General features: G+C 41.8%; 2 long non-coding RNA genes across 2 annotated transcripts in view; both read right to left on the reverse strand.

Moving 5' to 3' along the window:
* Window positions 1-7,695: 7,695 nt before the first annotated feature.
* The window catches only part of LOC132538687 (uncharacterized), a 28,790-nt gene continuing 10,187 nt past the window's right edge, over window positions 7,696-26,298 (reverse strand). The window contains exons 2-3 of the long non-coding RNA XR_009550042.1: window positions 15,729-15,908; window positions 7,696-7,828 (exon numbers count right to left, since the gene is read on the reverse strand). This is a non-coding gene — a long non-coding RNA (uncharacterized LOC132538687). The remainder of the gene's footprint in view (window positions 7,829-15,728; window positions 15,909-26,298) is intronic.
* On the reverse strand, window positions 10,024-15,046 carry LOC132538686 (uncharacterized). The gene is made up of 3 exons (XR_009550041.1): window positions 13,722-15,046; window positions 13,308-13,536; window positions 10,024-11,034 (listed from the first exon to the last, which is right to left on the reverse strand). It is a non-coding gene; the product is annotated as an uncharacterized LOC132538686 (long non-coding RNA).

Consider the following 26,298-nt stretch of genomic DNA (forward strand, 5'->3'; position numbering starts at 1 on the left):
AATATACAATAGATTGCCATGCATAAACTGAGTTATCTGGTCTGATTAATGGAGTGTTTCCTTTGTTGGGAATACTCTCTAATGAGCTTTGACATAGTATATTAGTTTCCATTGCTGTTAAAACAAATTACTGCAAAATTCATGATTTAAGACAATACACATTTATTTCTGTATAATTTTCCTTTACTTCAGACATTTCTCTGTACTAAAATTAGAGTGTCACAGGCCTTTAGTCATTCTGAGGGCTCTAGAGAAAATCCATTTCCCTGGTTTTTCCTGTAGGATCCATGACCCAATCTTAGAGATTGTCTACATTCTTTGGCTTATGGCCCCTTCCTATATTTTCAAAGTCAGTAGTATAGCATCTACAGATTTCTCTCTGATTCTGACACTACTATTTCCTGTAATAAGGACCCCTGTCTTAGACTGAGACTGACCTTGAGAATCAAGGATAGCTTTTCCATCAACATTCTTCTTTTTTTTTTTTTTTTAATTTATAAGAAGGAAACATTGACAAAACCATAGGATAAGAGGGGTGTTGGTCTGCTTCTAATTCTGCTTCTACGACCCCTTCTATTTTGATCATCATGCTAGGTTTCCTTGCATTGCTTAACGCTGTGGTCTATTTACATAATCATTGCTTTGTTTGAGACCCGAATTGGTTTAATCCCCACTGGTGCATTTTTCCTTCTCCCCACCCCCTATCCCATGTACTTCCTCTTCCTGACATTTCCTCCTTAGGAGATATAAAGGACAGAATTTTCTAATGACTAGAGATTGATTGATTACACTGCATCCCTGCTCATCAATAAAGATTGAACTGCGTTCCCAACTCAGCCATGAGTCCCTGGTCCTCTGTCTCCTGCCCACCAAGCTAACCTGGCAGAGGGGTACAATTCCACACAATTCCCACCACCAGATCTCTGTATCCCATCCCTCCCCCTGATAGTTTTCCTATTCTTTATCCCTCTGGGAGTATGGACCCAAGGTCATTGTGGGATGCAGAAGGTGGAAGGTCTGGCTCCTGTAATTGCTTCCCCACTGAACATGGACGTTGACTGGTTGGTCCATACTCCTAGTCTGCCTCTCTCTTTCCCTAGTAGGGTGGGTCTCTGGGGAAGCGGAGCTCCAGGACACATTGGTAGGTTTGTCTGTCCAGGGAAGTCTGGTCGGCATCATGCTAGCATCTGGAACCTGGTGGCTGAAAAGAGAGTTAACATACAAAGCCAAACAAATTGTTGATCAACCATGGACCCAAGGGCTAGAACAGTGCAGATGAAGAGTTGGGGGGGGGGGTCCTCCATTTTGTAGATAGCTAGTAGGCTTGTTTTAGTTATATTCCAAAGGGCTGTGGCTATATTAGTTTTTTTTTTCCCCCCAAGCCTGAAATCTGATATGCATGTGAATCTAAGTTATTGTCTGGGGAGATAATATCATGGCTGGAAAAAGGGCCAGAAAGCTGTATCAGGGAAGAGAGTAGCTCCCTAATATGAGAAAGGGGTATAAATATTGTTGACTATAAACCCCATCGATTTGATGTGATCTGGGGCCCATAATTAGCTTAGGAGCCTATGTGACCTCTGCATCTCTGAAGATCTGAGCTCACATTCTGTGGTCATGAGTAGGAACATTCCAAGCTGCCCCAATATCAACCCATCTTCCTCAGGTGTAGCATAGGAAGGTGTTCCATCCTTCGGAGGATGGAACATTCTTTACCATTGTTGATCCAAGTTGAGGGCAAGGCCCTATGGGGGCCCACAAAGGGGTCTATTTTGTTGTTCCTGATAGAGATGACCAGTAACAATGGAGAGAGGGATTTATTCGAGGTCTAGACTCATCAAGTCTGTTTGGGAATCTCAGGACTCCCTGATTAAGGGCCCAGCTGATGGAGTGGCCTGATAGTGACTAAAGAGTCATTGTTTAAGTATGCCAGTCTCTTGCCCTTATTCAGCTTTTGTAGTCCTTGTTTTGATAAGGTTAGCTTTGGAGTGAGTGAGGGAAGTATAATAGGAAATAGGTGAGGAGGATATCTAAGTCTAAGTAGTGACTATTTCATTATGCACTTTATACTGATTCACCATAGACTATTGTGTACTTTTGTTTTTATATATTTTGCCCTAATTTATGGATACATGTGAACCTATGCTCTATCTCATAAGACCTGGTGTATATCTAGGTTTTGGTACTTTGTTAGAAAGTGAACCTCCTGGAATGGAATTAGAAAATCATAGGAAAGGAAAGGTCTCACCTGAGTAATGAGGCTGAAGGGTTGACATTCCATGCATGATATCTCTGGACATAGTCTGAAATGAAGCATGCTGAGGTGGTGGTCATTGCATTGATTAGGTTGGGATCAGCAGATGAGATATCATTTGGTATGAATTGAGAGAAGCATGCAGGAAAGTGAGCCTCACCCTAGAGGTTCAAGGACTGGGGGAAATATAGGCTCTATAGAGGAAGCAGGAGGTTCCTGCTGTCTTAGGGTTTAAGAAGGCAATAGCTAGTTATAATCACATTATTTGGCAATTGGGTTAACTTTGAAATATCCCTTTGTTAGGATTTGCTGTACCATCACCATAATTTATGTCCTTTGATGTTATTTGTAGATAGCTGTGCCATCAGTTGCTTCTCTTCTTCCAGGTCTAAGATTTTTTTTTCTTAAAGAATGTATTTATTTATTCATGAGAAAGATAGGAGTAGAGAAAGAACCAGACATAATCTGGTACTTGTGTTTCCGGGGATTGAACTCGGGACCTCATGCTTGAGAATCCAATGCTTTATCCACTGTGCCACCTCCCAGACCATGTTGGTCTAAGCTTTTAAGAGAGTCAACATATTGAAGACAGCCTATGGTCTGTGTCTTAACAAGTTTGAGACATTCAATCAATTTTTCCCCTCTTATATTAATTAAATAGTGATTTATATGACTACAAATTAATAGTAGTGTACATAAACACCATTCCCACCACCAAAAGACTATGTTCTATTCCATCTTTTCACCTTCCTGTCCTGTGAAGCCGAACATCCACCTTCACTCTCAACCTAGGGTTTTTACTTTGGTGCCCTACTTTTCTCTCTTTCTTTTTAAAAATTTATTTATAAAATAAAAAATATCGACAAGACCATAGGATAACAGGGGTACAATTCCACACAATTCCCAACACCAGAGTTCTGTATCCTATCCTCTCCCTTGATAGCTTTCCTCTTCTTTATTCCTCTGGGAGCATGGACCCAGGATCATTATGGAGCCAACAGTGTCACAATGGTCACCACAGATGGCCAACATTCCCCAGGGGACAGAGTGCCTTTAGTGAAGAACCATCTGTGCAGAGGATGACTTTCAGGTTGTAAGTCATCAATGTCTTTATTCACAAGACCCTTGTAGGTCTATGTACTGTTGCGTGATGGATATGACAAGTTGATCATACTCTTTCTTTTCTTTTCTTTTTTTTTTTTTTTTTTTTGCCTCCAGGGTTATTGCTGGTGCCTGCACTACAAATCCACTGCTCTTGGAGGCCATTTTCCCCATATTGTTGCCCTTGTTGTTACCCTTTTTGTTGTTATTTTTTATTATTGTTGTCATTGCTGTTGTTGGATAGGACAGAGAGAAATGGAGAGAGGAGGGGAAGACAGAGAAGGGGAGATAAAGATAGACACCTGCAGACCTGCTTCACTATTTGTGAAGCGACTCCCTGCAGGTGGGGAGATGGAGGCTCAAACTGGGATCTTTATGCCGGTCCTTGTGTTGACCACACTCTTTCATGTCATTGCTCTACAGACTTGTTCAATCCCCAGTCCTCTTCTTCTTTATCATATCTTTTTTTTCTTTTCCTTTCTAGTATACTTGACAGGACAGAAAGAAATTGAGAGGAGAGAAGAGAGGGAGAGGGAAAGGTAGACACTTGTAGACCCGCTTCACCACTTGTGTAGCTTCCCCTCTGCACGTGGGGAAAAGGAGCTTGAATCTGGTTCCTTGCACATGATAGTATGTGCCCTTAACCAGATGTGCTACCACCACACCACCACTACCACCCCATCACCCCAGCCTTCTTTTTTGCTCTTTGACATATTGAATAGTGATTTATAAGATTATAAATTAATAGAATAGTTTAACATCATTCTCACCTCCAAAGGCTTACTCCCACTCTCCTACAGTGGACCTGAAAATTTACCTTTCCCCTAAGTCTTACTTTGGTGCAATACTCCATACCCAGCCCAGTTTCTGTTTTATGTTTCCCTTTCTTTTCTTTTTCTCAACTTCTGTTTATGAGTGAGATCAGCCTATACTCATCCTTCTCTTGATGACTTATCCCAGCATGATTCCTTCAAGCTCCATCCAAGATGAGACAAAGTAGATGACTTCATTATTCTTAATAGCTGAGTAGTATTCTAGGGTGTATATATATACCACCACTTTGTCAGCCACTCATCTGTTGTTGGGCACCTGGGTTGCTTCCATGTTTTGGCTATCACAAATTGTGTTTGAACATAGACATACACAGATCTTTTTGGATGGGTGTGTTTGACACCAAGAGGGAAATTGCTGGGTCATAGGTAGGTTCATTTCTAGCCTTGAGAGGGTTCTCCTCCACAGAGCTGGACCAACTTACATTTCTACCAGCAGAGCAGAAGTGTTCCTTTGTCCTTACAGTATTTGTTGTTATTGTTTGTGATGTATGATATTCTCACAGGAGTGAAGTGGTATCTCATTGTTGTCTTTAGTCACATTTCTCTGTCAGTCAATGACTTGGAACATTTTTTCATATGTCTATTAGCCTTTTGGATCTCTTCTTTGGTGAATATTTTACTTGTATCTTTTCTTCATTTTTGAATAGGGAAATTTGTTTATTTGTTGTTATGTTTGGTGAGCTCTTTATATATTTTTGTCATTAGTCTTTTGTCTGATGTATGGCATGTAATTATCTCCCATTCTCTAAGGAGTCTCTTTGTTTGGATGGTGGTTTCTTTTCTATTTTTTATTTAAAATTTTAAATTACTATATTTATTTATTTACTGGATAGAGACAGTCAGAAACTGAGAGGGAAGGAAGAGATAGAGAGGGAGAGAGACAGAGAGAAACCTGCAGCCCTACTTCACCACTCAGGAAGCTTTCTTCCTGCAGGTGGGGAACAGGGGCTTGAACCTGGGTCCTTGTGCATTGTAATGTGCACTCAACCAGGTGTGCCATGTGAAGAAGAAATCTTTTCAGTTTAATGTAGTCCCATTGTTTATTTTTGTTTTTGTCTTCCTTGCTATTGTATCATTGAAGTTGCCTATGAAATTTAGATGGAAAAGAGTTTCACAAATATTTTCTTCTAAGTCTCTGATCGTTTCTGGTTTAACATCCAAGACCTTAATCCACTTTGAATTTACTTTTGTCTCTGGTGAAATGTAGCAGTTCAATTTTATTCCTCTACACATTTCAACCCAATTTCCCCAACTCCATTTATTGAAGAGATTCTCCTTCCTTCATATAATAGTTTGGGTCCCCTTGTCAAAAATTAGATGCCCATAGGTTTTTTTTTTTTTCTGGGATCACAGTTTTGTTTTGCTGGTCATTGTGTCTATTTTTGTTCCAGTACCAGGCAGTTTTGATTACAGTGACTCAATATTACAGTTTGAGATCTGGGAGTGTGATGCCTCCCTTCTGCCTTTTTTCCCCCCTCGTAATTGTTTTGGTGATTCTAAATGTTTTCTGGTTCCAGATGAATATGTTTAATATTTGTTCTATTCTCTTTAAAAAAAAATTGTTGGGATCTTGACCCAGTCCTCTTCTCAATGAACAGTTAGTTGTTTTGTGGTTGATACTTGAGGTTAAGGGCCCATCTGAGGAGGAGAAGGGGTAACATTCTTGGACAAACAGGTGACAATTGTGCCTGTCCTTTCAAGCATAGTCCTACTTCTTCCCTTGAGATTCATACTCCCTTTATAAAGAAACTTCTCAGCTCTTTCAGAGTAGAGGGCCCCATTGATCTGTCACTTTTCATCAAAAGTATTGTAGGGTCTGGGTCATGGTGCACCTGGTTGAGTGCTCATATTACCATGCACAAGGGCCCAGGTTCAAGCCCCTGGTCCTCACCTGCAGGGAGAAAACTTTATAAGCAATAAAGTAGTGCTGCAAGTGTCTTTGTTTCTACCTCTATCTCTCCTTTCCCCTCTCAATTTCTCTGTCTCTATCCAATCAATAATAAAAGGAATGAAATATTAAAAGAAGGGTTGTATGAATCTATGCTGAATAACTTACCACTAAATACTGAAGGCCTTGTCGGTTGTGGAGTATGGCTAACATCTGAGAGATTATTGTGTGCAAGCCTCTATACTAAACCTGTGCTAAGCATTTCACAAGTGTCAACACATTTTATTCTCACAGCAACCCTAGGTGGTAGATACGATTATGACTCCTAAGTTTTTCTGCAGAGGGACACTGAGTCACAGAGAGGATGCTATGTTTCATTCATTTTCTCTAAGTAACACATTTCTAGGGTCACATAGTAAATACACCTGAGAACTAGAATTTGAACCCAGACATCTGGTTCCAAGGCTGGAGCCCTTAACTATGATGATATTCTGCAATTGCCATTTTGCCCGAATCTGTATCCTGAGCTTAGAGAAATAGTATACCTTTCCACTGGCTAAATGCCATTTGGAATTCATCCTACCTGGGGAGAAGTCCAGTGGCTTCCTGAATCAGTGAGATTACATTTAGTTTCAAATGACAGAACACTGAACAGTAAGGATGTTTATTGCTAACTCAACACAAAGTCCCAGGGTTGGCTAAAAGGCTCAATAATACCATTAAGTGTCCTTGGCCTCACCTCCACTAGATTAGCTTTTCTTTTTCATGTGTGTTATTTCATGGCCACAAGATGGCTGCAGCAGTTGTAACTGCACAAGAGAAAGGAAGGGGTAGAGGAAAAGGGATTCCCCCCACCACTGTATCCCGGTATATTACTGGGGCTCGGTGTCTGCATGACTCCACCACTCCTGGCAACCTTCCCCACCTTTATTGTGATGGAGAGAAACAGAAATGGAGAGAGGTGGAAGAGAGAGGGAGAGAAAGGGGGACACCAGCAACACTATGTCACAGCTCATGAAACTTCCTCCCTGCAGATAGGGACCAAGGGCTTGAACCCCAGTCCTGTGCATGGTAATGTGTGTTTTCTACGGAGTGTACAACCACTTGGCCCCTAAAAGAAGGTGTCTGTGTTTGTAGAAAGAAAGAGACAGAGAGTGAGAACGTGTGTGCACGCGAGCGAGCGAGAGAGAGAGAGAGAGAGAATAGAGGTGGGGTGGTGGTAGTGGTGGTGGCCAGACTTGAACTTGGGTCATACATGTGGCTAAGCAATGTACTATCCGAGTGAGTTATATTGCCAGTCTGAAAAAGGAATTTTTATGAGTTCTTATGCCTATAATCCCCTTACCCCCACTATCTGCTAGGGCTACCCAAGCAAAATGACAGAATGGATAGCTTAAATAACAGAAAACTATTTCCTTTTAAAATTTCTTTATTGGGGGATTAATATGTTACATTCAACAGTAAATACATTATTTTTTACATGCATAACATATCTCAGTTTTCCACATAAAAATACAATCCCCACTAGGTCCTCTGTCATCCTTTTTGGACCTGTACTCTCCCCCTCACCCACCCACCCACCCCAGAGTATTTGACTTTGGTGCAATACACCAACTCCAGTTCAGGTTCTAGTTGTGTTTTTTTTCTTCTGATCTTGTTTTTCAACTTCTGCCTGATAGTGAGATCATCCCATCCTTCTGTTTCTGACTTATTTCACTTAACATGATTTCTTCAAGCTCCATCCAAGATAGGCTGAAAACGATGAAGTCACCATTTTTATTTTACTTTATTTTATTTTTATTTTCACAGTATTGTTTTTTATTTCATTTTATTTTAGTTTTTAAAATTTTTATTTATAAAAAGGAAACACTGACAAAACCGTAGGATAAGTGGTACAACTTTGCACAATTCCCACCACCAGATCTCCATATCCCATTCCCTCCCCTGATAGCTTTCCTATTCTTTAACCCTCTGGGAGTATGGACCCAAGGTCACTGTGGGATGCAGAAGGTGGAAGGTCTGGCTTCTGTAATTGCTTTCCCATTGAACATAGGCATTGACTGGTTGATCCATGCTCCCAGCTTGCCTCTCTCTTTCCCTAGTGGGGAAGGGCTCTGGGGAAGCTGAGCTACATGGCACATTGGTGGGGCTGTCTGTCCAGGGAAGTCTGGTTGGCATTATGCTAGCATCTGGAACCTGGTGGTTGAATAGATAGCTAACATACAAAGCCAAACAAATTGTTGAACAATCATGAAGCTAAAGGCTGGAATAGTGGAGTTGAAGTGTTGGGGGAGGTCCTCCATTTTGTAGATAACTAGTAGGCATATTTTAGTTATATTTCAAAGGGCTTGTAGCTATACTAGTTTTTTTTTTTTTTTTTTTTTTTTTTTTTGCCTGATCCTGAAATCTGATATACAGGTGGATCCAAGTTGTCTGGTGAGATGATGTCATGGCTGGGAAAAGGACCAGAAAGCTGGATCAGGGAAGTGAGTAGCTCCCTAATATGAGAAAGGGGTATAAATATTGTTGACTATAAACCCCATCGATTTGATGTGATCTGGGGCCCATAATTAGCTTAGGAGCCTGTGTGACCTCTGCATACCTGTAGATCTGAGCTCACATTCTGTGGTCATGAGTAGGAACATTCCAAGCTGCCCCAATATCAACCCATCTTCCTCAGGTATAGCATAGGAAGGTGTTCCATCCTTCGGAGGATGGAACATTCTTTACCATTGTTGATCCAAGTTGAGGGCAAGGCCCTATGGGGGCCCACAAAGGTGTCTATTTTGTTGTTCCTGATGGAGATGACCAGTAACAATGGAGAGAGGGATTTATTCGAGGTCTAGACTCATCAAGTCTGTTTGGGAATCTCAGGACTCCCTGATTAAGGGCCCAGCTGATGGAGTGGCCTGATAGTGACTAAAGAGTCATTGTTAAAGTATGCCAGTCTCTTGCCCTTATTCAGCTTTTGTAGTCCTTGCTTTGATAAAGTTAGCTTTGAAGTGAGTGAGAGAACTGTAATAGGAAGTAGGTGAGGAGCGTATCTAATTCTAAGTAGACACTATTTCATTATGAACTTGATACTGACTCACTACAGACTATTGTGTATTTTTGTTTTCAGGTATATATTTTGCCCTAATTTATGGATACATGTGAACATATGCTCTATCTAACGGGACCTGGCCTATATCTAGGTATTGGGACTTTGTTAGGAAGTGAACCTCCTGGAATGGAATTAGAGAATACCATGAAAGGAAAAGTCTCACCTGAGTAATGAGGGTGAAGGGTTGACATTCCATGCCTGACATCTCTGTACACAGTCTGAGGTGAAGCATGCTAAGATGGCACTAGTTGCATTGATTAGGTTGGAATTGGCAGATGCAATATCATTTGGTATGACTTGAAAGAAGTATGCAGGGAAGTGAGCCCCACCCCAGAGGTTCCAGGATTGGGAGAAACATAGGCTCTATAGAGGAAGTGGGAGGTTCCTGTTGTCTTAGGGTTTAAGAAGACAATAGATAGTTATTGCAATAATCACATTGTTTGGCAATTGGGTCAGCTTTAAAAAATCCCTTTGTTAGGAATTGCTGTATCAAACACACCATCATCATATTTTATGTCCTTTGACATTATTTGCATATATTTATGCCACCGGTTGCTTTTGTCTCCCTGGACTAAGTTTTTAAGAGAGTCAACATATCAAAGACTCAGCCTATGTATTAAAAAGACTCGATCTGTGCTTTAAAAAGTTTGAGACATTCAATCAGTTTTTCCCTCTTATATTACTTAAATAGTGATTTATATGACTACAAATTAATAGGAGTGTACATGAACACCATTCCCACCACCAAAAGACTGTGTCCCATCCCATTTCTTCCCTGCCCCCCCACCCACTCCATGAAGCTGAACATCCACCCTCACTCTCCACCCAGGGTTTTTACTTTGGTGCCCTACTACAAATTTAGTCAGATCCTGCTTTGAGTTTCCCTTTCTGGTATTCTTTCTCAACTTCTGTTTATGAGTGGGATCATCTCATATTTGTCTTTATCTTCCTTAGTTCACTTAACCTAATTCCTTCTAGCTCCATCCAAGTTGGGTCAGAGAAGATGGGTTCATTGTTCTTAATAGCTGTGTAATATTCCATTGTGTAAATATACCACAGCTTTCTCAGCCACTCATCTATTGTTGGGTACTTGGGTTCCTTCCAGGTTTTAGCTATTATGAATTGTGCTGCTATGAACATAGGAGTACACATATCTTTTTGGTTGGGTGTTACGGAGTCCTTGGGATATATCCCCAGTAGAGGAATTACTGGGTCATATGGAAGGTCCATGTCTAGCCTTGTGAGAGTTCTCCAGATGCTCTCCACAGAGGCTGGGCCAATTTACATTCCCACTAGCAGTGCAGAAGGATTTCTTTTTCCCCACCACCTCTCCAGCATTTGTTGCTGCTGTCTTTTTGATGTATGCCATTCTCACAGGAGTGAGGTGGTATCTCAATGCTGTCTTTATTTGCATTTCTCTGACAATCAGCGACCTGGAGCAATTTTTCATATGTTTGTTAGCCTTTTTGATCTCCTGTAAGTGAATGTTTTGTTCATTTCCTCTGCCCATTTTTGGATGGGGTCATTTGCTTTTTTTGTTGCTAAGTTTGCTGAGCTCTTTGTATATTTTGGTTATTAGTCTCTTGTCTGATGTATGACATGTGAAGATCTTCTCCCATTCTGTAAGGGGTCTCTTTGTGTGGTAGTTTCTTTGGCTGTGCAGAAGCTTTTCAATTTGATGTAGTCCCATTGATTTCTTTCTGCTTTAGTCTTCCTTGCAGTTGTGTTTGTTTCATCAAAGTTGTCCTTGAGGTTAAGGTGGGAAAGTGTTCCACCAATGTTTTCCTCTAAGTATATTTGATAGTTTCTGTTCTAACATCCAGGTCCTTGATAAATTTGTAGTTGATTTTTGTTTCTGGTGAGATAAGGTGGTTCAGTTTCATTCTTCTGCATGCTTCAACCCAGTTTTCCCACCACCATTTATTGAAGAGAGCCTCCTTCTTCCATTTAATACTTTGGACCCCTTACCAAAGATTAGATGTCTATAGGTGTCGGGAAGTCACCATTTTTAATAGCTGAGTAGTATTCCATTGTGTATATATACACAACTTGCTCAGCCATTCATCTGTTGTTGGACACTTGGTTGCTTCCAGGTTTTTGGCTATTACAAATTGTGCTTCTAGGAACATAGGTACACACAGGTATTTCTGGACGGGTGTGTTGGATTCCTTAGGATATATCCCCAGGAGAGGAATTGCAGGATCACAGGGTAGGTCCATTTCTAGCCTTGTAAGAGTAGGAAAACTATTACTTGTTTATTTATTTTTATTTTATCAATGATTTAATATTGATTTACAAGATTATAAGATAGCAGGGGTACAATTCTGCACCATTCCCACCACCAGAGTTCTGTATTCCTCTTCCCTCCACTGGAAGCTTCAGCAGTTCTCCCAAGGTTGTAGATATAGGTTAACTAGTATTTCTACAACCATCTGTCTAAATTTTATGTATTTGTCCATTTTTTTCTCTTTTTTAAAATTTCATTTATTTATTTATTACCGGACAAAGTCACAGAAATTGAGACGGGGAGATAGAGAGGGAGAGAGACAGAGAGACACCTGTAGCCTTGCTTTACCACTTGTGAAGTTTCCTCCTGCAGGTGGGGACCAGGGGCTTGAACAAGAAGTGAAACAAATGTGCAAGTGTCTATTTTTCCCTCTCTCTATCTTCCTCTCCTCTCTCAATTTATCTCTGTACTATACTTTTAAAAAACATGGAAAAAAATGGCCTCCGGGAGCAGTGGATTCATAGTACTGGCACTGAGCCCTAATTCAACTTTCTAGCCTCAACTCTGACACCATCTTCTCAATATTTTTTGTCAACTCCATGTTAGCTATCAAACTCAAGAAAAAACTATGAAGGTCATGGGCCCCTTGGAACATACCTAAAATAGACTTCCTCACTTCCTCACTTTTTTCCACCCTGTTTCATCTGCTCTATTCCTTTCTTTTTTGTTTTTTTTGTTCATGTTCATTAATCATATGGTCCTGCTTTATATCTTACTGACTTTCAGCCACCAAGTTTCAGATGCTACTATGATTCCATCCTGACTTCCCTAGGCAGCCAATGTATCCCAGAGCCTCATCTCTCCAGAGCCTTACCCCACTAGGGAAAGACAGAAGTAAGCTGGGGGTATAGATCAACCTGCCAACACCAGGGTCCAACAGAGAAGCAATTACAGAAGCCAAAACTCCACTTTCGGCACTCCAAAAAGAATGTTGGTCCATATTCCCAGTGAGGGAGAAATGATAGGGGGAAGATGACCAGAGGACACTGAATGACAATTCCATCAGGACCCAGAGAGAGTAGAGGAAAAGAGGGTGGATGTTCAGAAGTGGTAGGAGGTGTAGGTGTGAGAAGGAGAGGCAGAGAAGAAGGGGCCACAGAAAATATGGACAATGTGCAAGGACCCAGGTTCAAGCCCCTGGTCCCCACCTGCAGGAGGAAACTTCACAAGTGGTAAAGCAAGGCTACAGGTGTCTCTCTGTCTCTCTCCCTCTCTATCTCCCCGTCTCAATTTCTGTGACTTTGTCCGGTAATAAATAAATAAATGAAATTTTAAAAAAGAGAAAAAAATGGACAAATACATAAAATTTAGACAGATGGTTGTAGAAATACTAGTTAACCTATATCTACAACCTTGGGAGAACTGCTGAAGCTTCCAGTGGAGGGAAGAGGAATACAGAACTCTGGTGGTGGGAATGGTGCAGAATTGTACCCCTGCTATCTTATAATCTTGTAAATCAATATTAAATCATTGATAAAATAAAAATAAATAAACAAGTAATAGTTTTCCTACTCTTACAAGGCTAGAAATGGACCTACCCTGTGATCCTGCAATTCCTCTCCTGGGGATATATCCTAAGGAATCCAACACACCCGTCCAGAAATATCTGTGTATACCTATGTTCCTAGAAGCACAATTTGTAATAGCCAAAAACCTCTCAAGGATCCTTGTGCTTCTTACTATGTGCCCTTAATCTGGTGCTCTACTGACCAGACCCGCCCCACCCCCCAAAAGACCTCATCTCTATCATCACATTAGGAGTTAGCCTTCAACATGTGAATTTGGGGGGAGAATACCAACATACAGTCTGTAATGACAGTCAAGTAGGAAATAAACAGCACCTATCACTCCTTCCCTGTGAGGTGAGTAGGTGGTCCCAGCTTGGGGAGCATTCTGGGGATTACACTAGCTGCAGGAACCACTCAAGTTGTAATTATGGTGCTCTTAGTTACAGTGACATCCTCACAATTTTCCATCACCGACCTCCAGAGCTTGGACTCCCAGTTAAAATGTGTCCTTGATCATCTCAGCCATTTGTGGGACAGGTTGAGTATGGGTGGGTCATTCTAACTATCAAGGTTAGAGACATGGTACCATCATTACTGCTGCAGACTTTTATGCCTAAGATATCAAGGTCTCAGATTCAATCCTGGGCACCCACATATGCTGCCTGAGCTAAGCAGTGCTCTTCTTAAAAAAAAAAGAATTTTGTGTATCTCAAAAAATTCAGTCTTTGAAGATATATTGTAGCATACCTGCAGTTTCTTGAATTCTCAAATAATCCTTGTATGTGAATTTTGTCTTCTTATCTATGCTCAGTACCTCCATTATGAACAACTTTATTACTATTCATGTTGCGCAATTTGTAGACAAGGCCTGAAGATGGGCATTCCTAGTGTCCTGTATAAAGGAGTTAAATATGGCAAATTAATATTTCACCAATAGAAACCTATGCACTGTGATATTCCAAGGATGGAAGCAGTATTTCTTTCTTCCACCTTCACCCCGAAGAGTTAGACCTAACCATTTGACTCTCCAGGGATGCAAAATTTTAGAGATCTTTGATTGCAGGCCATGGAAGCCAACCCCGGCTGATGCAATTGATAAAGGCCTAGAAGAGTTTATAATAAACTCACATAGTCAGCAGAAAGACTGGAATATCAGGGTTGAGATCAGAACTGCACAGTAAGAAAGCAAGTGCCACAGGAACAGTCTGAGTAGAAACCAGTGTCTAGAGGATGAAAGACAACTTCATTTACAACTTCATTCTCTGTAAAACGTGCAAGCTAGAGTCAGGATCAAGTTCAGATGCATTACAGACTTATATGTAAGAGGAAAATCAATAAAGTCCATAGAGGGAAGCAGAGGAAGAGCCTATTTGGGGCAGAGAGAACAGAGCAGGGTGTCAAACACAAACTAGACTAGAGGAAAGGAGGAATTCTGATCTAGATTAGGAATGAATCATGGAGGCAGAGTCCAGAAGCTTAGAGGTGGCACATGCCTAAGTCTTGGGGTAGAGAAGATTTGTATATAGCAGCTGTTAGGTCTGTGGCAGCCTGAGTGATTTCAGACCCTTTTCCTGATGAAGTTTCCCAAATAACATTCTTGTAGGGCAGAGTCAAGCTCAGGCTGCAAGAAGGGCCTTGCGTAACACAGTTAAACTGAGAATGGCTGAGGTTTATGCATTTTTAGATTTGTGTGTTATATTCTCTCTTTTTAAAAATTATATGACTTTCTTTTTTTCAAAACACAGAGAGAAATTGAGGGGGAAGGGAACGATAGAGCGGGAAAGAGAAAGAAAGACACTTGCAGCATTGCTTCACCACTTGAGAAGCTTCCCTCCTATAGGTGGGGGCTGGGGGCTTGAACCTGGGCCCTTTATAGCTCAGAGATACAAAGGCTGCAATGCAGGACTACTTTGGCCAACAGTGGAAGAGAATAGTGGAAGGGGCACCTCAAGGTACTTTGCATATGCTTTAGTAAAAGCAATTATTGTTGGGGTCAGGCCATGATGCATCGGGTTAAGAGCACATAGTACAAAGCGCAAGGATCCCAGTTTATGCCCCTGGCTCCCCATCTGCAGGGGGGGTCGCTTCAGAAGCAGTGAAGCAGGTCTGTAGGTATCTATCTTTCTCTCTCCCTCTCTGTCTTCCCCTCCTCTCTTGATTTCTCTCTGTCCAATCCAACATCAACAACAACAGCAACAACATAGAAAAAAGATGGCTGCCAGGAGCAGTGGATTTGTAGTGCAGGCACTAAGCCCCAGCCATAGTCCTGGAGGTTAATGATAATAATAATAATAATAATAATAATAATAATAATAATAATAATAATTGTTAAGCCAGGGAGAGAACACAGTAGCTATGCAAAGGAATTTAATACTGAGGTTCTGAGGTCCTAGGTTCAACCCTTAGCACCACCATAAGTCAGAGATGAGCAGAGCTTTGGTAAAACAAACACTATTATTATCCTTACAACGAGGATGAGGAAAAATGGTTGAATGAGGAGAATAAGTGTTTGCCTCATACATAGCAATCTATATCACATAATTTCCACAACAGGGATGAAAGGACAGAATTCAGGTGGAGACGAGACAGAGAAACATCTCTACCAAGAAAGTAACTTGCTCAGGGAAGCAAGATTTCTAAATAGTGAAACTTGATTCCTGAGAATCATTGGTACCCTTATCTTACAACCCAATACTTATAATACTAGAACAGGAGGCATGAAACTAGAGTATAGGAACTGGAGGAATAACTTACCAGCTAAAGTGCATGTTCTGTCTTTGCCAAAGTGCACAGCCGAGATTCGAGCCCTGGCACGACATGGGAGGTGCTTTGGAATACAGGGAAGCTCCAGAGCTCTGGTATCTCCCCTCCCACCTTTACCTGAATAAAACAGCAGCTCGGATTGGTGAAATTACACAGGCATTTGTTGTGGTTCTGTAAAAGAAACAATGAAAAGAAAGGAAGAAAGAAAGTATAAAGAAAGATGAGGAGAGAGAAAGAAAGGAGTATAAACTAGGGTTGGGATTGCCAGTCAGTGTCATTTTGGTAATCTATTACTACCTCCCTGAGAGCAGCACTGGATATTGAGATATTAAATACTGAAATTTAATCTCCATAGTTATAGGCCCTGAGGACATGTCCCTGAGGGCTTGCTGAGACCTCACTAGATCCATCCAGCTATAGTCATCTAGTCATCACTATGGCTGCCATTGTGCTATTGACAATAATGATCTATCCAGGAAACCCTGAATCTATCAGGTCAACTTGAGCACAGACTCTGCCCAACCCAGAACATTAAGGAATACAATATGTAATGATAAAAGAGATGTAGAGATATATTTAAGATATAATGCGAAAACAGATGTACTGATGGGTCAAGACAAAACCCAGGGCAGTGTGTGTGTGTGTGTGTAGGGGGCAGACAGGACAGAGATATGTAAGACTCCTAAAGAGGATTTCAAAGAAATAGTTTTAGTAATGCACACTGAAATAAGATCAGTGGAAAAGAACTTCAATATACACAAAAATGTATGAGAAAAAGCCCAAGCAAAAAACCAGAGAAAGAGAGAGGGAGAGGGAGGGGGAAAAAAACCAAAACACAGAAGCAAGTCTAAAAAAATATAACAGAGGAACTCAACAGTACAACAGTATTTGAAGCTGAAAGTCAAATCAGTGAACTTGAGGATAGAGTAGAGAAATAAATAAAAAAGAAAATGAAAAGAAAAAAATTAAAACAATAAAGATAACATATGGGATTTATGTGACAAAATCAAGAGAACAATATTCATAAGAGTTTCAGAAGATAGAATGCAACAGAATTATTATTTGAATAAATAACAGCTGAGAGCTTCTCCAAATTAAGAAAGGAGACAAACCAAAATCTAGGAAGCTCAAAGAGTTCTGAAAAAAATAAATCCAAACATAAACACACTAAGACATACTGTAATTAAAATAGCAAAGATTAAAGATAAAAAGAAAATGCTAAAAACAGCAATAGAAAAGCAAAATTCACATGTAAAGGATGCCTAATAAACTTGTTAGCAGATTCTATTTTTAAAAGTTGTAGGGGCCAGGCGGTGGCGCACCTGGTTAAGCACACACATTACAGTGCACAAGGTCCCAGGTTCAAGCCCCTGGTCCCCGCCTGTAGAGGGAAAGCTTCACAAGTGGTGAAGTAGGGCTTCAGGGGCTAGAGCATTACTCATATTATGCAATTCTGGCATAAGGTTGTGCTGGGGATTGAACCTGGGACCTCTGGGACCTCAGGCATGCAAATGCAGTGTGCTGTTGCTGTTATAGCCCACTCCATCAGCAGATTATTTAAAAAAATATGTAATTATTTATTTATGAAAGTTGGGGAGAAAGGGAGAACTAGAGCATCACTCTGGCACATGTGATTCTAGGATTCAAACTAGGGACTTTAGGCTTGAGAGTCCAATGCTCTATCCACTGCTCCACCTCTCAGAATATATATCAGTAGATTTATTTTCTCTTATTTTTAAAAATCTTTATTTATTTATTCCATTTTGTTGCCCTTGTTGTTTTACTGTTGTAGTTATTATTGTTATTATTGTTGTCATTGTTGGATAGGACAGAGAGAAATGGAGAAAGGAGGAGAGAAAGATAGACACCAGCAAACCTGCTTCACCACCTGTGGAGCAACTTCCCTGCAGGTGGGGAGCCGGGGGCTTGAACTGGTATCCTTATGGCAGTCCTTGTGATTTGTACCACCATGCTTAACCCACCGCGCTATTGCCTGACGCCCATCAGTAGATTTCTTAACAAAAACTGTAAAGGCCAGACTAGAGTGGTACCATTACTATCTTGTTAGGTTGTAGATTCTTCTTTTGTGAAATTGGAATACGATTTATAAACTATAAAGAACTGATTTGGTGGGTGGGGGAGATAGCATAATGGTTTTGCAAATCAGCTCTCATTTCTGAGGCTCTCAGGTCCCAGGCTCAATTTCCCATACCACAATAAACCAGATCTGAGCAGTGCTCTGCAAAAACAAACAAACAAACAAACAAAACAAACAAACAAACAAAAAAGAGAATTGGTTTGTTATAAGGATAGATGAGAGAAAACAGTGTGTTGACAGGTCCTTTAGCTGAAAACAACTAAGTGTAAATGTCAGGCAGATTTATATAGGGATTAGAGATAGTTTGCTTATTTGAACCTCCCTCCCACCCCCACAAAATTAACAAAGGCATGTTATATGGGATGTGAAGATGTGTATTTGGGGTCTGGGGATATTTTTCCCCTCTCTGGTTTTTCAGGTTTTGCAAATGCAGAGTTGCCTGGTCTCCTTATCTCATATTTTGAGGACTCTTGTCTACAAGATGAATCTTCATGGATGTCCCTGTTTTCAGGATTTTCCTTTTAGTTTCTGGTAATGCCTCCAGCTCCAACAGGGCTGATGAAGAGGATTCAGTGAGGGGAGGGCGTAGGTGGAGGAGGTTTCTTAAAGGGACACACACATGACCTTTATTGCTGGATTTAAGTGACATTTCTCTTTTATATATTCAATAACACGACCCTCCTATGCTCCCTATCTGTCTAGCTAGCCTGCTTCAGTATGATCTCCTCAAAACAATGAATGGAAAAAGCCTCTGCCCAAGAACACTCCACCCTGCTGGTTTATCATTTAGAGAGATCCTAAAGGGACTTTATAAAGTGAAGAAAACCCTACTGGGAAGTAAGTAGCAAGATATCCACTGTTGGGTACTATGCCAACTCCCCTGGCTTAAAGCTTCTGTCTCTAATCCTACTTAACTAAGCATCAGCATGCCTGCAGGGCATTGGTTTGATCCCACTTAAAGCTGCAGTCTATTTACATAAACCACTGTTAACTAAGTACCACCTTCCCTCCAGGGCATTGGTTTAATCTCCACTGGTTCACGATGTCTTTTTTCTCTGCCCCCTCTCATAGTCACCCTGATCTCCACCACTGTCTTTTCACTCCACCTTCTCTATGTCACACCCTGTTTTCACCCTACTTGGCTAGTATATATACAAGCTGCTTTTCTGAGTAAAAACACTTGGAATTGTCTTCTGGCTCCAAGAGTTCCAGAGTGTATCTCCTGCGATGTTTAGCTCAGCGTGAATTCCTGATCCCTCTCCCACACAGCAGCCTAGATTGGCTTCAGTTGGGTTCTCTCCAACCCAGAGAGCACTTGCTTGGGAAGAAGCACCCTCAGTCTATCCTGGCATTTGACGCCCAGAACAGGGACACATAAGCAGCAGATTTATAAGAAGACATCCTAGATAAGTATACACCATTTTGGTATTCTGTATTCTTTTTTCTGTATACAATTTTTATATATCTGGGACATTTTTCTAGGGGCTGCACCTTATATCCTGTTGATAATCATCGCAGCTTTTAAGGGATTATATAGGGCAACCTCTCAAAAGGCTAAGGGACCTAGAGGCTGAGGTCCAAGAGATAAAGGAAGTGGCCATAGAACTTAACCAGCACCTTAAAAACAAGAAGAAGCAAAAGCCTGTCCTGATCTTGACCCACCCTAAGCCCTCTGCATCTTGCCCTGAGGCCCCCATTTTGGCAAACATGTGTCTGAATTCTCCTTCGGACTCCACAGCTGCTTCTTTGGCCACCCCCGTTTTGGCAGACACGTGTCTGGAACCTCCTGTGGTCTCCACAGCTGCTTCTTCACCCACCCCCATTTTGGCAGACACATGTCCGGATTCTCCTGTAGCCTCCAAAACCACTTCTTTGGCTGCCACTTATCCAGAAGCATCCACTTCTGTGACTCCTCCCCCCGCTGCTACACAGTTATCAGAGCAAGTCTACACATTTCCGGTCAATGTCACCCCCAATAGACAAAAACCTCAGGCCTGGTATCTGTATTCCGCCACAGATCTGAAAGCACTACACCAGGCTATTAAGGATGATGGTATTCATGCCCCATGGACCAGGTCCATTTTACAAGGCCTGCTTCAGAACCTTAATACCCCCCAAGATTGGAGGGACGTAACTCGTGCTATGCTCCAGGCCCCCTCTTCCTGCAATGGGAGGTACTTTTTCACGATGAATATTTACAGCAATCACGGGAAAAATAGTCAAAATCAGCCAGAGGGGAATTTTGATGCATTGTTTGGAACGGGCCAATTAGAAACAGGGATTCAACAGGTGGAAGCCAAGTTTCCACCTAGGTATTTTGATCAGGTATGCCTCTGTGCATTAAGAGCATGGGAGCGATTAACACCACCCATGGGAGCGGCCTCAGCCCCCATTCTCTCCTTTCAACAAGAACCTGATGAATCCCTGGCTAAATTCATTGCCAGGGTCTGGTCGAGTTTGGAAAGGAAGATTTATAATCCTGACGCTCGTTTTCTCCTCCTGCGATCCATTGTCTGGGATGGAATGCTTCTGCATTTCTGACAGGCCTGTATCACACTTAAAAATGAACACCCAGATACCTGGATTATAGCTACACAGGATCTTAGATCAAGCTCTTTTCAAGCACCTATGATGCAGGCCTATGCAGCTACCTTACATAAGCGAAAAGGGGCTTGCTTTCAGTGCAGTCGCCAAGGGCATTGGAAAAACCAATCTCCAGAAAATAAGCTACGACCCTGCTTCCAGTCAGGGCAACCCCACTTCCAGTCAGGGCAACCCCACCTCCAGTCAGGGAGCCAGAGACCATGAATGCCTTGTCCTAGATGCCAGAAAGGGTTTCACTGGAGGAGAGATTGTTGGTCAAGGTTCCATAGGAATGGCACGCCGCTGCCAAATGTAAACAGGAATTTAAACTAGGTGTGGAGCTTCCTTAGCCCCACCCCCAAGAGGGAATGAAGCAGGTTTCACGCTTGGTGCTGCACCCTTCTTCCATAAACAGAAGCCCAGCTTGGGACCCAACCCGTCATTATGCCCACCATGCCAAGTAACAATAGCGGAGGGTGAGTGGAAGGAGGAGCACGCAGTGTGTGGGAACTTCCAACGTAGGAATAACCAGCTGGAGCAAGAGAATGGTTCAGATTCAGAGCCTGAGATTTTGTGGACCACCCCTGTTTTAGAAAGGGGTCACCCAACTATGACGATAAGGATTGGTAATATTCCTTTTAAATGTTTGATTGACATGGGGGCAGATAAGACAATCTTAAGACAAGAAGAGGTTCCCCAGAGTTGGGAAATCATCCCAGGACTGCACTTACATGGTGTTGGAGGGTTGACTTAGGCATTCCTCACATGAGATTCCCTTGTGTGGGAAGATCCAGAAGGGACTACCAGATGCTTTTGGCCTTTAATGGCTGATATAAGCACCAATTTATTGGGAAGAGACTTGCTGGAATCTTTGGATGTAGTGATATCCTCAGACACCTCTGCAGGACACCACACTCACTCCTGTGAGACTGCTGGACACAACCAGCACCCCCAATACTAACTGCCACTGTTCATAACAGAACTCCCCGCTTAGATTGGCTTTCTAACAAGCCTGTCTGGGTGGAACAGTGGCCTTTGCCTAGGGAGAAGCTAGAAATTTTAAAAGAACTCGTCCAAGAGCAGTTGTCTTTGGGACACATTTGTCATTCTCAGAGCTCTGGTCTTTGTGATTAAAAAGCGCTCAGGAAAATGGCACCTCCTCCAAGATCTTCATGCAGTTAATAAAACCATGCAGGTTTGAGGCTCCCCCCAAAGGGGTTTGTCTCCTGCTTCCGCAATTCCCACGGGAATTCCAATCATAGCTATTGATATACAAGATTGTTTTTTCTCTATTCCCTTACACCCACAAGATTGTAAATGTTTTGCCTTCTCTGTTCCTTCTATTAATAATGCCAGCCCTGCCGATAGATATGAATGGGTGGTACTGCCACAGGGCATAGCCAGTAGTCCTACTATTTGTCAAGAGGCTGTTAAATCTGCCCTTTTCCCATATATTCATAAGGGCCTTAAGGTTTTTCATTATAAGGATGATGTGTTAATATGGGGAGAATTAGATACAGATCTCAGCACCCTACGTGATTTTCTAATCCCTACCTTAAAGAGAAGTGGACTTAATGTAGCTCCTGAGAAGATACAGCTAATTCCTCCAATATCTTTCTTAGGCTCAGAGATTTCCCTAACGCAGATTTGTCCTTTAAAACCTTGTGTTACTTTTTGTTCTAATCTCACTCTTGCTTCTTTACAAAGTTTTCTTGGAAATCTGAATTGGCTTAGGCAGTTTCTTTATCTGCCTACTAGCTGCCTGCAACCACTGTTCGATCTCTTAAAAGGAAACAAACAGCCCTCCTCAAAGTGTATGTTAACCCCGAAGCCTCCTAGGCACTGGAAAAAGTTAACCAGGCTCTCCAGGATATGCACCTCATTCAGCTCTCCCCTCCTCTCTGGTAAATCTTCTAATCTTTAACTCCACCCCCACGGTAGTGGGGGCATTGTGGCAGAAGCATGGCATTCTCGAATGGCTTCATACTCCAGTAGGCAGAGCTCCAAGACTCCTTACCGAGATTGATGCCTTAGCATTTATGGTTCACTAAGGAAGAAATAGATCGGTTCAGGTCTTAGGAAGGGAACCGGATTCAATCGTTCTTCCCTTTTCTCTCACAGATACAGAATGGCTCATATGCCACCATTCTCGTTTTGCCATAAGTTTAATGCTATCTTGTGGAAATTAATCCACAACAAATCTGTCATCAATCTGACACTGTAAATGTTCAAAAAAAAAAAAGTGTCACTAAAATGTGTTTAACTCTCTAGTAACCTGAGTTTGCTTAAAGGTCCAATGTAAAGATAGTTAAGAATCAATATATACATATATATTTTTTACTTAAATTTGGTTTGAACATTTTGCTATACGGAGACTGCTACATGAGGTCACACAAAATGACCTTTAAACGAAATTATAAAGATACCTAAACCAATTATAATCATCGAGTTATCAATTATAGTAAACTTCTAATTTGTTACAAAGTTTTTTCATAAGTAATTGACTACAGCTATGTTAAGCCTTTGCATGAAGAAACATCTGCTCATACGGAATCCCCAGAAATCCATCTTGGACCCCTGACCTCTGACATCACCCACAAAACCCATGATGTGACCTGACACAATCTGGATAGACTGATTCACAGACTCCAAAGGACAAGACTTTCCTACTGCCTTTCTCTCACCCATCACTGTCTGCTCTTCCTGCTTCTGCTTTGCCCATCATGTTTTGGTGGTTCCAGCTCATTCTCTACAGAGAAGAAAAGTTCTAGTGGCTGTCCTCCTCCATCAAGATAGATGTGTGGCATTTTTCCCCTGGTCATTGACATTGGACTGACACTTCTGTTGGACTTGCTGGTACACCTGTGGACACTCCCTTTATACTATTGGACTTTTCGAGGACTGACTGTAGCAATCCATGGAACTTTCTGCCAGCTGACTTGGGAATTTGCAATGCCAGGTCACCCCTCTAGCCCCTCAGCTTATCAGGTCCCCACTCTTCCACCCATCAGGCAGCCCTCTTCTCCACCTACCAGATCTCTCTTCAGTCTCACTCTGTCCCTTGCTACTCTTACTTATCCCTCCCTGTCTTGTGCTAGTTCTTTTTGAAGACATTTACACGCTATGATTCTGGTTTCTTCTCAACATGTTTCTGTTCATCCCTACACTGCTATTCCCCTGACAGAGATGAAGCCTTTTACAGACATTGACCCAGTTATATTTGACCATTAAGTAAGAGGGAAATGTTGGGGAATTGTGAAGATGTGGTTGAGCTTGGAAGGGCTTGAGCCTGAGGGGTGTGTCAATCTTTATAGTCTTTCTCTCTACCGAGAGGTTGAGCAAGGAAGGACAATAGGACCCCAAAAAGTATGCCTCTTATCAGTCTCCCTGCCTCACAAAGTGCCCTGCACTCCTGATACTATGGTCATTAGAAAAAAAGAAAGGGGGAGATGTTGGGTAGTAAGCCAGCTCCCCTGGCTTAAAGCTTCTGTCTCTAATCCTACTTAACTAAGCACTGGCATGCCTGCAGGGCATTGGTTTGATCCCACTTAAAGCTGCAGTCTATTTACATAAACCACTGTTAACTAAGTACCACCTTTCCTCCAGGGCATTGGTTTAATCCCCACTGGTTCATGATGTCTTTTTTCTCTGCCCCCTCTCATAGTCACCCTGATCTCCACCACTGTCTTTTCACTCCACCCTCTCTATGTCACACCCTGTTTTCACCCTACTTGGCTAGTATATATACAAGCTGCTTTTCTGAGTAAAAACACTTGTAATTGCTTTCTGGCTCCAAGAGTTCCAGAGTGTATCTCCTGCGACGTTAGCTCGGCATGAGTTCCTGATTCCTCTCCCATGCAGCAGCCTAGATTGGCTCCAGTTGAGTTCTCTCCAACCCAGAGAGCACTTGCTAAGGAAGAAGCACCCTCAGGTGATCCTGGCACCCACAAAGCATAAAATGTGTGAAAGGAGGATATTAATGAGAATTCTTAGAATGAACTTGTTTTCTATTTAAAAGAAGCTGTAAACCTGGAACCCTAAAAAGAAGCCTCACGGCAACCTTAAAATAAAAATAAAACTTTTAAGTAAGAAACACGAGGTACATGGAATAAATTCACAGTGGCTTTTGACTAAGTTGTAGGAAAAAATAAAAGGATGCCTTTTGCTACAACATGGCTGGAGCCAGAGAGGATCACCCACACAATTGAAAATACACATATTGGGTGATCTCACTCACGAAGCAGACGAAATCAAACAAAAACAAACTGCAGAGTTGAGGCTTCCCAAAGAAGAGGGTGGAAAGGGTGAAGGGGATCTGGTGGACTGTCTCTGAGTGTAGGTGTGATCTGGTGAGACATACTTTGAAAAGGTGTAAATTTCTTTTTTTTTCCACTTCCCCCTTTAAAATATTGTTTATTGGTTTTATTTTAATGAGAGAGAGAGAGAGATAGACTAGAGTACAGCTCAGCTCTATCTTACTGTGATACAGGGGATTGAACCTGGGACTTTGGAGCCTCACAATGGAATCTTTTTGCATAACCATTGTTTTCCCCATACCTTCTTTCTCCTCCTTCTTCTCTCCTCTGCTTTCCTCTCCTCTCTTCTCCTTAACCTCCTCTTAAATATTTTATTTATTTATTAATGAGAAAGATAGGAGGAGAGAGAGAAAGAACCTGCCATCACTCTGATACATGTGCTGCCAGGGATTAAACTCGGTAACTCATGGTTGAGAGTCCAGTGCTTTATCCACTGCGCCATTTCTTTTCTTCCCCCCCTCTTAACCACAGAAGTGCTCATCTCTGCTTTTTTTTTTTTTTTTTTTTGCCTCCAGGGTTATTGCTGGGGCTCAGTGTCTACACTACAAATCCACTGCTCTTAGAGACCGTTTTTCCCATTTTGTTGCCCTTGTTGTAGTTGTTATTGCTATTGTTATTATAGCTGTTGCTGTTGTTGGATAGGACAGAGAGAAATCCAGAGATGAGGCGAAGACAGAGAGGAGGAGAGAAAGATAGACAACTGCAGACCTGGTTCACCACTTGTGAAGCTACACCCCTGCAGGTGGAGGTTTGGAGGCTTGAACCAGGATCCTAGCATCAGTCCTCGTGCTTTGCGCCATGTGCGCTTAATCCACTGCTCTACTGCCCAGCCCCCTAAACTCTGCTTTATGGTGGTACCAGCGATTGAACCTGGGGCCTTGGAGCCTCTTACAAGTCTTTGCATAACCACTGTTCTATCTCTACCCATCCCACTGTGTGAATTTCTACATCTCTGAATCATACAAAGTCTTGTAAAATGGATGCTAACTCAAAACAAACAAATGGCATTAGGTTGGCAGGTTTGGTTCTGAATCCTAGACACCTGCCCTTTAATTTAATTCTCCTAATAACTCTACCGGTTAAGTTACTATTACTCTCCTCCTTTTATAGATGAGGAAACTGGTTCAGAAAGTTTAAGGCACTTGCCCCACCCAGATCACATAGATATTTACAGACGCAGAGCTAAGATTTAAGGTTGATTCCGAGTTGGGCAGTAGCGCATCAGGTTAAGCACACATGCTATGAAGCAGTAAGGACCAGCTTAAGGATCCAGATTCGAGCCCCCGGCTCCCCCCCTGTAGGGGAGTCACTTCACAGGCGGTGAAGCAGGTCTGCAGGTGTATGTCTTTCTCTCCCCCTCTCTGTCTTCCCCTCTTCTTTCCATTTCTTTCAGTCCTATCTAACAACAATGACATCAATAACAACAACAATAACTGCAACAACAATAAAGAGAAAACAAGGGCAACAAAAGGGAAACTAAATAAATAAATATAAAAAATTAAAAAAACCTCAAGGACATCTTTGATGAATCAAACCCAATTGCAAGGAAGACTAAAGCAGAAAC

The sequence above is a fragment of the Erinaceus europaeus genome, chromosome 5, assembly GCF_950295315.1.
Source record: "Erinaceus europaeus chromosome 5, mEriEur2.1, whole genome shotgun sequence".
In the NCBI taxonomy this organism is placed as follows: Eukaryota; Metazoa; Chordata; class Mammalia; order Eulipotyphla; family Erinaceidae; genus Erinaceus; species Erinaceus europaeus.